Source organism: Salvelinus sp. IW2-2015, unplaced genomic scaffold (genome assembly GCF_002910315.2).
Source record: "Salvelinus sp. IW2-2015 unplaced genomic scaffold, ASM291031v2 Un_scaffold2482, whole genome shotgun sequence".
In the NCBI taxonomy this organism is placed as follows: domain Eukaryota; kingdom Metazoa; phylum Chordata; class Actinopteri; order Salmoniformes; family Salmonidae; genus Salvelinus; species Salvelinus sp. IW2-2015.
Genome location: NW_019943800.1, coordinates 54974 through 68792, shown reverse-complemented (window position 1 = coordinate 68792; position 13819 = coordinate 54974). Strand labels below are relative to the sequence as shown.

Genomic DNA, 13819 nt, shown 5'->3' with positions numbered 1-13819 from the left:
GTTGTGGCAAAATGGCTTAAGGACAACAAAGTCAAGGTATTGGAGTGGCCATCTCAAAGCCCTGACCTCAATCCTATAGAAAATGTGTGGGCAGAACTGAAAAAGCATGTGTGAGCAAGGAGGCCTACAAACCTGACTCAGTTACACCAACTCTGTCAGGAGGAATGGGCCAAAATTCCCCAAACTTATTGTGGGAGGCTTGTGGAAGGCTACCCGAAATGTTTGACCCAAGTTAAACAATTTCAAGGCAATGCATCCAAATACTAATTGAGTGTATGTAAACTTCTGACCCACTGGGAATGTGATGAAATAAATAAAAGCTGAAATAAATAAATATACTATTATTCTGACATTTCCCATTCTTAAAATAAGGTGGTGATCCTAACTGACCTAAGACAGGACATTTTTATTAGGATTAAATGTCAGGAATTTTGAAAAACTGAATTTAAATGCATTTGGCTGAGGTGTATGTTAACTTCCGACTTCAACTGTATAAACTCTGCAAAAAAAAGAGACGTCCCTTTTTCAGGACCCTGTCTTTCAAAGATAATTGGTAAAAATCCAAATAATGTCACAGATCTTCACTGTAAAGGGTTTAAACACTGTTTCCCATGCTTGTTCAATGAACCATAAACAATGAATGAGCATGCACCTGTGGAACGGTCGTTAAGACACTAATAGCTTACAGACGGTAGGCAACTAAGGTCACAGTTATGAAAACTTAGGACACTAAAGAGGCCTTTCTACTGACTCTGAAAAACACCAAAAGAAAGATGCCCAGGGTCCCTGCTCATCTGTGTGAACGTGCCTTCGGCATGCCGCAAGGAGGGATGAGGACTGTAGATGTGGCTAGGGCAATAAATTGCAATGTCCGTACTGTGAGACGCCTAAGACAGAGCTACAGGGAGACAGGATGGACAGCTGATTGTCCTCGCAGTGGCCGACCACGTGTAACAACACCTGCACAGGATCGGTACATCCGAACATCACACCTGCGGGACAGGTACAGGATGGCAACAACAACTGCCCGAGTTACACCATGAACGCACAATCACTCCATCAGTGCTCAGACTGTCCGCAATAGGCTGAGAGAGGCTGGACTGAGGGCTTGTAGGCCTGTTGTAAGGCAGGTCCTCACCAGACATCACCGGCAACAACGCGCCGCCATATGGGCACAAACCCACCGTCGCTGGACCAGACAGGACCTGGCAAAAAGTGCTCTTCACTGACGAGTTGCGTTTTGTCTCACCAGGGGTGAATGGTCGGATTCGTGGTTTATCGTCGAAGAATGAGCGTACCCGAGGCTGTAGTCTGGGCGGGATCGATTGGAGGTGGAGGGTCCATCAATGGTCTGGGCGGTGTATCACAGCATATCATCGGACTGAGCTTGGTTGTCATTGCAGGCAAACGCAACGCTGTGCTGTTACAGGGAAGACATCCTCATGTGGTACCCTTCCTGCAGGCTCATCCTGACATGGACCCTAGCCAGCATTGACAATGCACCAGCCATCTGCTCGTTCTGTGCGTGAATTCCTGCAAGACAAGAATGTCAGTGTTCTGCCATGACCAGTGAAGAGCCCGGATCTCAATCCCATTGAGCACGTCTGGACCTGTTGGATCGGAGGGTGAGGCTAGGGCCATTCCACCCAGAATAATGTGCGGGAACTTGCCTTGGTGGAAGAGTGGGGTAACATCTCACAGCAAGAACTGGCAAATCTGGTGCAGTCCATGAGGAGGAGACGCACTGCAGTACTTAATGCAGTTTGGTGCCACACCAGATACTGACTGTTTACTTATGATTTTGACCCCCCCTTTGTTCAGGGACATATTCTGTTAGTCACTATGTCTGTGGAACTTGTTCAGTTTATGTCTCAGTTGTTGAATTTATGTTCATACAAATATTTACAATGTTGAGTTTGCTGAAAATAAAAACACAGTGACAGTGGAGGGACGTTTCATTCTTTGCGAGTTTTATATATACACAGAGTGTACAAAACACTAAGAACACCTTCTTAATATTGAGTTGTTTAGCCCCCAATTTGAGCTCAGAAACAGCCTCAATTCATCAGGACATGGACTCTACAAGGTGTCGAAAGTGTTCCACAGGGATGCTGGCCCATTGTTGACTCCAGTTCTTCCCACAGTTTTGTCATGTTGACCTGGATGTCCTTTGGGTGGTGGACCATTCTTGATACCAGGATGCAAACCCAAAAGGTGACACTTCTTTCCCGATCTTTCAAGATCGAACCCAGAAGCAGACCAGGACAAGGAGCGTAAGAAGAAGGTGAGTATTATTTACAGTGAAATGTGAAAAGGTAGATATATCCAGATGGCGTATGCGGGCAGCGGTGGTGAGTAGATGAGAGGAAATAGGTGAATCCAATGTAGTAGCAAGAATCCTCTCTGTCACCAGGCGGAATGGAGTGAATGATCTCAGGTGAGTAACTGAAGACAAAACAAACGGAGGTAAGTTCAAGCAAGCAATACGTAAATGAAAACAACACAAAAACAAATTCTATCCAACTGGAGTCTGGTACTCAGGCACAAACTACTGTTCATGGCTAACGATCCGGCAGGGAATGGAAGTCAGGTCAGAGCTTTTGAAGGGTAGAGATGATGATCAGGACAGGTGTGCAGATTACTGACGGGGAAACAGGTGCGGGCGGAAATCAATCTCCCAATGAGCTAATTCGCCGGCAACCAGACAGGGTGCGTTCCAGGACACACTGAAACACACTCCAGGACCGACACACAGGCAAACCCAGACTCAGGAAGCGGGATTCGTGACAACTTCTTTTATGCACCAAAACATGCAACAAATCCCGGCTAGGGGGAATGCAGGTTTAACTAATTAAACAACAAAGAATATGATCAACTTAATTCAGTCTCTCTGCGTTAAATAAAGTTGTTAATGTGAACCTAACTTCACAGCTAAAGAAAGCAATCCCAATGTTATTTGTAACGGCGATCCTCCTCCCTTCAACTTCGGAAGAGGAGGAGTATTGAGGGAACCAAGGCGCAGCGAAGTTTGAACACATTTATTTAACAAAACAAAAAACGGTCGTGAAACTAAATATAACGATGTGCACACACAGGCTACAAACGTTTAAACATAGACACGAACTTGAATAAACTAACAAAAACAACAAAACGGTGTAGACAGACCTATACGACGAACTTACATCAAAAACAAGAAGAACGCCACGAAATAGGAAACAGACTACACAAACCGAACAAACCGTAACAGTCCCGATGGTGCAAACAATACACAGACACGGAAGACAATCACCCACAAACGAACACTGTGACACACGCCTACCTAAATATGACTCTTAATTAGAGGAACGCCAAACACCTGCCTCTAATTAAGAGCCATACCAGGCAACCCAAAACCAACACAGAAACAGAAAACATAGAATGCCCACCCAACCTCACGTCCGACCAACTAACACACATAACAACTAAATAAATGGCAGGAAACTGACATTACCCCCCCATAAGGTGCGAACTCCGGGCGCACCAGCACAAAGTCTGAGGAGGGTCTGGGTGGGCAACTAACCACGGTGTGGCTCAGCTCCGGGCGAGGTCCCCACCCCACCATAATCCATCCTAGCTTCCATCTCCCTCTAAGAATGTCCACCCTCCTTTTACCCCACAAAATCTTCTTAGATATCATCACTGATAGGACAGCACTGGACAGAGAGATAGATCAAGACAGAGGGATAGATAAGAATATAGAGGTAGATCAAGATAGAGAGGGAGATAATGATAGAGGGGCAACTCCGGACTGAAAGGCAGCCCGGACAGAGAGACAGCTCTGGACTGATGGCAGTTCTGGGTATATAGCCGTTTCAGGCTGTTAAGGACAGCTCATGGCTGACTGACGAATCTGACGCTCATGGCTGGCTGACGCTCTCGACGCTCATGGCTGGCTGACGGCTCTCGACGCTCATGGCTGGTGACGGCTCTCGACGCTCATGGCTGGCTGACGGCTCTCGACGCTCATGGCTGGCTGACGGCTCTCGACGCTCATGGCTGGCTGACGGCTCTCGACGCTCTGGCTGGCTGACGGCTCTCGACGCTCATGGCAGGGCTGACGGCTCTCGAGCGCTCATGGCTCTCTGACGGCTCTGGGCTGCTTATGGCTCGTGGCGGCTCTGGCAGATTCCGTCTGGTTGGCGGCTCTGGCAGATCCTGTCGTGGTTGGCGGCTCTGGCAGATCCTGCTGGTTGGCGGGCCTCTTGGCAGAGTCCTGTCTGGTTGGCGGCTCTGGCAGATCCTGTCTGGTTGGCGGCTCTGGCAGATCCTGTCTGACGGGCGGCTCTTAGCGGCTCCTGTCTGAGCGGGCGGCTCTGTAGGCTCATGGCACGGGCGGCTCTGTAGGCTCATGGCAGACGGGCGGCTTTGCAGGCTCATGGCAACGGGCGGCTTTGCAGGCTATGCAGACGGTGGCTCAGACGGCGCTGGGGAGACGGATGGCTCAGCAGGAGCGCTGGGGAGACGGATGGCTCAGATGGCGCTGGGGAGACGGATGGCTCAGATGGCGCTGGGGAGACGGATGGCTCAGATGGCGCTGGGGAGACGGATGGCTCTGGCCGGATAAGGCGCACTGTAGACCTGTGTGCTGTGGTGCCGGAACTGAGGCACCGGGCTAAGGATAGCGCACCTTCCTACTAGTGCGGGAGCAGGGAACAGGGCACACTGTACTCTCAAAGCCCACTCTATACCTGATCGAGATGGTACCGCACTGGTGACACCGGGGCTGAGGACAAGCCATTCAGGATTAGTAGGGGGAGAAGATACAGTGTGTTCAGGGCTCTGGAGAAGCACAGGAGCTTAAGTGCGTGGTGCCGGAACTGGAGGCACCGAACTGGATACACGCACTACAGAGAGAGTTGGAGAGGAACTGGGCTCAGGAGACGCACTGGTAGCCTAGTGCGCTAGTGTAGGCACTGTAGGTACTAGGCTGCGGGGGAGGTGGCGCCGAAATACCGGACCGTGGAGGCGTACTGCACTCTTGAGCATTGAGCCTGCCCAACCTTACCTGGTTGAATGCTCCCGGTCGCCGACCAGTGCGGGAGGTGGAATAACCGCACCGGCCTATGTAGGCGAACCGGGAACCATGCGTAAGGCCGGGTGCCGAATGTATGCCGCGCCCGAGGAGACGCACTGGAGACCAGACGCGTTGGCCGGCCTCATGACACCTGGCTCAATACACCAATCTAAGCCCCTACAGTGCGGGGAGGTGGAATAACCCGCACTGGGCTATGCACTCGTACAGAGACACCGTGCGCTCTACTGGTAACACGCGCGCCTGCCCGTACTCCCGCTCTCCACGGTAAGCCTGGGAAGTGGGCGCAGGTCTCCTACCTGCCCTTGGCCCACTACCTCTTATCCCCCCCCAAGAAATTTTTGGGTGTTACTTACGGGCTTTTTGGGCTTCCGTGCCAGACGCGTTCCCTCATAGCTCCGGTTCCTCTCTCCGGTAGCCTCTGCTCTTCTCAGTGCCTCCAGCTTCCCATGGGAGGCGATCCCTACCACCAGATCTCCTCCCATGTGTAGCAACCCTTTCCTCCAATATATCGTCCCATGTCCATTGCTCCTTCTTTTCCTTGTCCTTACTCATTTACTCCGCTCTTGGCTCTGGTATGGGGTGATTCTGTAACGGGCGGATCCTCCTCCTCTTCAACTTCGGAAGAGGAGGAGTATTGAGGGAACCAAGGCGCAGCGAAGTTTGAACACATTTATTTAACAAAACAAGAAAACGGTCGTGAAACTAAATAAACGATGTGCACACACAGGCTACAAACGTTTAACATAGACACGAACTTGAATAAACTAACAAAACAACAAAACGGTGTAGACAGACCTATACGACGAACTTACATCAAAACAAGAAGAACGCACGAAATAGGAAACAGACTACACAAACCGAACAAACCGTAACAGTCCCGAATGGTGCAAACAATACACAGACACGGAAGACAATCACCCACAACGAACACTGTGACAACGCCTACCTAAATATGACTCTRAATTAGAGGAACGCCAAACACCTGCCTCTAATTAAGAGCCATACCAGGCAACCCAAAACCAACACAGAAACAGAAAACATAGAATGCCCACCCAACCTCACGTCCTGACCAACTAACACACATAACAACTAACATAAATAGGTCAGGAACGTGACATATTTGTTGCCTACACTTTACTGCAAATGACACTCAAGCCTTGAGAAAAAACAATACACTAATATTGCAGTTAGCCATGACATCCTTTATAATAGAACGCTTGTGACCACATACATATAAATATTGTACAAAGTAAAAATAGAATGAAACAAACAGGCATTCCATTTTTGCTCTATTATATTGGCCACTACAGTAGACATCGATCAAGTGCACAAGTCTACATATGTGCACAAATAACATTCACTGAGTAATGTCATTATCCCCCCTCACTCACACATAAGTGTTACTGTGAAGTTCAACACGACAAAAGCACTGGGCTACACTGCACATTATTACATTGTACACTTTCTGCCTSTGGACATCTGTTCTACAATGTACCAGCAGAGCATGATACCCATTGTTGGCATAATTGATCTCTTTCAGGCTGAGAGTACACCTGGCATACCCCTTTTATCCACTGTTTTGAAAAAGTGAGAAAGAGCGAAGGTGTGTGGTGTTCCTTTCACCTCTATAGTGGCATCCAGCTTAAGCCAGGCCCAGCTCCAGCTACACCTGATCCCTGAATCCACTTGTTTAACAAGCAACGCCTTATTTTCACATAATTCTCTCATTCAAAAAAGTAACCACATACTGTAAAGGGAAAACATTAGTACACAGATAGAAGTTAGTTCGTTAGCTGGTTAACATTTCACACAGATTGCCAGGGTCCAGTAATCAACTAACGCGTTATAACTTGAGGAACGGCAAGGAGTCATATAAAGTTACCAGTTAATACTATAGCGAATTGGTTAGGTTACAAACGTTAGCTAGCTTCTCACCTACCTCTTCGTTATCGTTCAGGGGATGCGGTGCTGTCACTGGCAAAATGCATATCTACTCTCTGCTGTCCAGAGCGCGCACTCTTTCCAGAGAGAAAACTGCATGCTGTAACTAGCAAATTGGTTGTAACTTCTCTCTTCAGTCGTGTGCTGCATTCTGTTGTTATGTGAACGTTTGGCTAAGCCTTGGATATAGCCAGTATTGCTCCAAACGCGCATCACTCGTTCGCTTACAGACAGTAGTGATCCAAAGCCCCCCAAAAAAACTTTTCTCATCGGATCTACAAGAATCACGTAGGTCACCTATTTTGGAATCAAAATGGCGAAAGGTGACTAGTTTGCATCCCTGTGATACACACGGGAAACTGTTAAGCGTGAAAAACACTGCATCGTTGCAGTTATTGACACAAAGCGGTGCGCCTGGCAACTACTACCATACCCCCTTCAAAGACGCTTAAATCTTTTGTCTTGCCCATTCACTCTGTGACTGGCACACATACAAAAGCCATGTATCAATTGTCTCAAGGCTTAAAAATCCTTATTTAACCTTTCACCTCCCCTTCATCTACACTGATTGAAGTGGATTTAACAAGTGACATCATAGCTTTCACCTGGATTCAACGGGTCAGTCTATGTCATGGAAAGAGCAGGTGTTCTTAATGTTTTGTACACTCAGTATACACTCAACATATATGTGTGTATATATACAGCAAATGCAGTCAAACACCAGAAATAATTCTTTAGTAGGGTACTTACCTGTGGTGAAGGTTTTTGATACCAGTTCACTTCGCTTTCCATTTTCCAGTTCAGTGCAGACAGTGATAGAGTACTGGGTACCACATTTCAGGTCAGAGAGAGTGATGTTGGGTGAAGACGTGGTAGTGATGTGTGGTTCTGTCCCTGGACAGTGGTAGGAGATCTGGTAATGATGTTGGGTTTGGTCCAATCCTGGTGGCTGGCTCCAGCTAACAGCAGCTGATGTGGTGTCCACTGAGTCAACAGTCAGCTGGTCTGGAGCAGGAAGTACTAGTGGAAACACATTACTGTCAGTGCTACAGTTTTAGTCCAGAAAAATGTATCAGGAGAAAAGTAGAATAGTAGTCGAAAAGTACAAAAAAAAAATGCTTGCATTCCCTTTTGATACGGGAAGAAATAATCTAATGCAGAAGTCGCAAAACTTAAAAATGTATCACTGGTTGATTTAATTTCAGAGAGACAAATAATCATGTTCTTTTTTATGTGCAAAGTCCTATATATCCAACTCACTCTCAGAGAAATAAGTACAACTGCTAGGTTTGGAAAGTATCCTACCCCCTCACTTCTACATTAATGTGGATGCTACCATGATTACGGATAATCCTGAATAAATCGTGAATAGAGATGAGTTTTGGGGGTATATGATATTTATGCCTCTAACTTTCTCACTCATCATTATTCACAATTAATTTATGATTATCCATAATCATGGTAGCATCCACATTAATGTAGAAGTGAGGGGGTAGGATACTTTCCTAAATTTACACTACATTAATTACCCTTTATTTCGATTCGGCACAAAATAATCTGAAACACAACCAAAACAAACAAATGCATCCAACAACTTTGTATAGTCACACTGTTGATGTAGTCATTGCGTGCTAGAAATACTGGATCAAATACTAAACTTTTGACTCATTTATTAATACACGTAAGTGAATTTGTCCAAATACTTTTGGTTCCCTAAAATCGGGGGACTATGTCCAGCAAGTGCTGTAGTTTCTAAACGGTTCATCCTATATGGATAAAAATACACTCAAATTCAAGCTAACAGTCCGCAGCAGCGTGGATCACTAATGAGTACAAATACACATTTCAAATCCAGAGTGCTGGAGTACAGAGCCAAAGCAACAGCAACACATTTTCACTGTCCAAATACTTTTGGACCTCGCTGTATATTTACAGGAAAGAACCTGTACCTTTACATCCCATGCTGACTAAGACCACTTACTTCCGGCGCCGAAAAGAGATGGCCGCCTCGCTTCGCGTTCCTAGGAAAATATGCAGTATTTTTTTTTTTATGTGTTATTCCTTACATTTGTACCCCAGGTAATCTTAGGTTTCATTACATACAGTCGGGAGGAACTACTGAATATAAGAGCAACGTCAACTCACCATCGTTACAACCAGGAATATGACTCTCCCGAAGCGGATCCTGTGTTTTGCCTTCCACCCAATACAATGGATCTGATCCCAGCCGGCGACCCTAAACAACGACGCCGTAAAAGGGGCAAACGAAGCGGTCTCCTGGTCAGGKTTCGGAGACGGGCACATCGCGCTCCACTCCCTAGCATACTACTCGCCAATGTCCAGTCTCTTGACAARAAGGTTGATGAAATCCGAGCAAGGGTAGCTTTCCAGAGAGATATCAGAGACTGTAACGTTCTTTGCTTCACGGAAACATGGCTTACTCGAGAGACGCTAACGGAGTAAGTGCAGCCAGCTGGTTTCTTCACGCATCGCGCCAACAGAAACAAACATCTTTCTGGTAAGAAGAGGGGCAGGGGTGTATGCCTTATGATTAAAGAGACGTGGTGTGATCATAACAACATACAGGAACTCAAGTCATTCTGTTCACCTGATCTAGAACTCCTCACAATCAAATGTCGACCGCATTATCTACCAAGGGAAATCTCTTCAATTATAATCACAGCCGTATATATTCCTCCCCAAGCAGACACATCGATGGCCCTGAACGAACTTTATCTGACTCTTTGTAAACTGGAAACCACACACCCTGAGGCTGCATTCATCGTAGCTGGGGATTTTAACAAGGCTAATCTGAAAACAAAACTCCCTAAACTCTATCAGCATATCGATTGTGCTACCAGGGCTGGTAAAACCTTGGATCATTGTTATACTAATAAACTCCAGAACACAACTGTCTGTTATTAGACACTAGCTTATTCGAACCAATGATGCTCTTCCCTACTTCCGGCGCCGACGAGATGGCCGCTCGTTTCGTGTTCTGTGGAAAATATGCAGTTTTTGTTTTTTTATGTGTTATTTCCTTACATTGGTACCCAGGTATCTTAGGTTCATTACATACAGTCGGGAGGAACTACTGAATATAAGATAGCAGACGTCAACTCCACCAGTCGTTAACAACCAGTGAATATGACTCTCCCAAGCGGATCCTGTGTTTTGCCTTCCCTACCTCAATACAATGGTATCTTTATCCCAAGCCGGTTGACACCTAAACAACGACGCCGTACTAAAAAGGCGGCAACGAAGCGGTCTCCTGGTCAGGACTTCGGAGCGGGCACACGCGGTCCATCCCTAGCAATAACTACCGCCAATGTTCCAGGTCTCATTTGAAATTAAGAGGTCGATGAAATCCGGAGCAAGAGGTTAGACTATTACCAGAGAGATATCAGAGACTTGTAACGTTCTTTTGCTTCACGGAAACATGGGCTACTCGAGCAGACGCTTGAACGGGAGTATATGTGCTTCAGCTCAGCTGGTTTATCTTCACGCATTCGCGACCCGGACCCAGAGAACAAACCATCTAATTTGCGTAGATAAGACAGGTTGCCGGTAGGTCGCTATGACCTTGAATGGATCAACGAGACGTTAATGTGATCATTACACAACATAACCATGTAACCTCACAAGATAGAATGACCGCTCACAATGGCGAGAATGTAGCCATCAACGCAGAAACGCTTAATAGTTTCTACAACCAGCGAAGAAGTCAGCTATCGTCTCTGGGATGAGCTGGTAAAACCTAGCCGAATATATTATCCCCCCACGCAACACATCGCCAATGCCGGTGGGAGAAACCCTTCATAGGGAAGGCTGAGTGAGACCTCTTAATCTGTACTTTCTATGATGAAGAACAACTCAGTTTAGAGAAACCCTAGCTCACCAACCCTATAGCGACGAAGGCATGCGACTACGTTTGAGACAATCTATCCCATCGTATGATGAGGCATGGAGTGTGAATATCATCTTCTTACATCTAAATCCTTCATCTAGAAAACCATGATAAGCTCTGCCTATACCTGTCTCTAAAACAAGGTCATATCACACGATTATACGATATGAGATCGCTGACAGTGCCAGATGTATAAATAGTACATTTTAGGGTATCATTAAATCGGTGTACCCAACATAACTAAATCTTTTGTAGCTCATATCCTTCACGGTCTGACGCAGTCTCTTCTAATGGATATGAGAACGACCGCCCAACCCTACCCTCCACTACATATAAACAGCAATTTCTTACAAACACGTACGGCACTAGTCCCTATCTGCCTTTCATTTTTCATTCTCTATAGCAGCGCGTACAATACATGATGGAACAATATATAACATAGCATGTCCAATATAGTCGCAACATGCAGAGATGGCAGAAGCAACGCTGGTCCGGACCCTACAAATACAAGATTCCCACGCTCTCAATAGGTCCACTTGACTCGTAATACACCACTCACTCTGTGTAGATTCGATCGCGATGTATCGCAAACTATTCGCAAGTCTCACAGAGAACAAAACATGTTAGAGATCCAATCATATATCAAGCTTTAGACACTAGTGCGCATGTGATATATCTATATATATCTCTTAATAGACCGTCAAGAATGTCTCCAGAGTGAGCGCGCAAACAAACAAACGTATTAAATAACGACTTCACCAATTCCACACACGAGCAGTATGCTGTATCCAAAGCAGCCATTTTCGCCGTTGCTACACTGAACTCTCTCCATTTAGAGCCCAAGACGTATACTCCACCCAGCTTAATTGTATTATTCCGCCTCCAATAGATGCACCTGCATAATACACTAACCGAATACTAAACTACAGCAGGGAAGCTGATCAGGTCACTATCTCCCTCCGCAAGCAATCAAAACAAGCTAGAGTCACACAACAAAGAAAATACGTTACAAGGATGCAAAAGACATAGGATGAGTCTCGCGCCAATATCATGCACTGATTCTTATGCTCTCAGACAGCGACACATAGATAGAGTTAATTGTTGCGGTGCAGGGATCTATCATTTCACTCATCTGGCAATTAACAAAAAGAAACCAGCCCCGTCGCGGACCAGCGATGCTCTCTGCCTCCCAGACGAGAGCTACAATAACACTTTTATTAGCTCGCACTTTGATGGACAAATACGAGTGCATGACACGGGCCAAAAAGTTTCCCACTACCCTAATAACCTGACGGCCTCCTGCCTTCCGCAAGCCGACGTGAGTAAAAGACATTTAACTGTAGTTACCGCGTCGCAAGAGGATCATAGACAGGACCCAGACGGCATTCCAAGGCCGCGTGCCAGCAAATGCGCTCAGCACTGCAGCGTCGGCTGTGAGTGTTTAAAAGACATATTCATAGCTCTATAACCTATAGGTATTTTTAAACCCCAGTCTGCTGTTCCCACATGCTTCAGAGTGCCACCATTGTTTCCTTTCCGCAAGAAAGCTAAGGAACTGAAAGCTAGAACGGGTAACTAGCCGCTCTCGTAGCACTCACTTCCGTTCATCATGAATCACGGTAAATGAGGACTCAGTGCTTTGAGAGACTTAGTTCAAGGGACCATGGCACCTCCACCCTACATCACTGACATCGCCCTATAAGACTCACACTCTCAAGATATGTTGGGCAACTATACACCCAAATGAGGCCAACTAAGACAGACGCAATTCGCAACCAGAGCGTATTTCGACATGCACCGTAACCCTCGCATCACAGGAACTTACTATTGTCGCGAATGATGTAAAAAGTCACATCCATTCAATTTCGATCTCACAGCTCAGCATTTAACACCATAGGAATACCCGTCTTCAAAACTCGTCATAAGCTCCGAGACCCTGGCAGGGTCTCCCATCCCCGCCCTGTGTGCAACTGGCGACTCTGGAACTCACTAGATCTGCCAGTGGCCCGCCTCCCAGGTGCATTTGGTACGTGTGAGCAGCGCTCACAACATCTCCACCCCGTCGATCCTCAACACTGGGGCCCCACAAGGGTGCATGCTGAGCCCTCTCCTGTACTCCCTGTTACCCACGACTGGCTGGCCATGCACGCCTCCAACTCAATCATCAAGTTTGCTGAGCGAACACGATACGCCACGTTCGTGTATGAGCGCATGTGTGACATTAACCAAACAACGACGAACGGCCAAGGGAGGAGGTGAGGGGCCCTCGGAGTGTGTGTCAGGAAAATAAAACCTCACACTCAACGTCAACAAAACCAAAGGAGAGATTGTGGACTTCAGGAGACAGCCAGAGGGACACCCCCTATCCACATCAACGGGGAACAAAGTATACGACGGTTATGAACGTCGGAAACGATGTTATCATGTTCCCATCGTGTATTAAGTGTACACCAATCAATGGACTAAACTGACATTGGCTCAACCAACCCACAACAGACAAAACCGTATGCTGAAAAAGAAGGCGTCCTAGAAATCAGCAGCCGCCGCTTCAACTCTGCAGGGAGAGTGTAAACGCAACCAACATTTCTCTGGTCCCGCCGAGTCGACCAAAATGAGTGCACTCCATCACATAATAACCTCTCACCGAACCGAGGAAGCACCAATTCGGATATGACAATGCGCAACTGATTCGAGCTCGAGCTAAATGGGTATACGAGCTGCGCCCTCTCAGATAGACAGCAGGGACTGCCTAACCGGAAGCTATATAAGCGTGCATACTCCCGCTAACATGACCGCTCATCTTGACTCTCACCAGAGAAGCGCAGTAGCATAGACAGGGTCTAACATAGAGAGTCAATACAAAGGCGACTACAGAATCACCATCAAGGGGTGCCAAG

General features: G+C 46.8%; 1 long non-coding RNA gene across 1 annotated transcript in view; it reads right to left on the bottom strand.

Annotated features, from left to right (window-relative positions):
* Nucleotides 1–7765: 7765 nt before the first annotated feature.
* Nucleotides 7766–13819, bottom strand: part of LOC139025300 (uncharacterized) — a 32244-nt gene continuing 26190 nt past the window's right edge. The window contains exon 3 of the long non-coding RNA XR_011476860.1: nt 7766–8035. This is a non-coding gene — a long non-coding RNA (uncharacterized lncRNA). The remainder of the gene's footprint in view (nt 8036–13819) is intronic.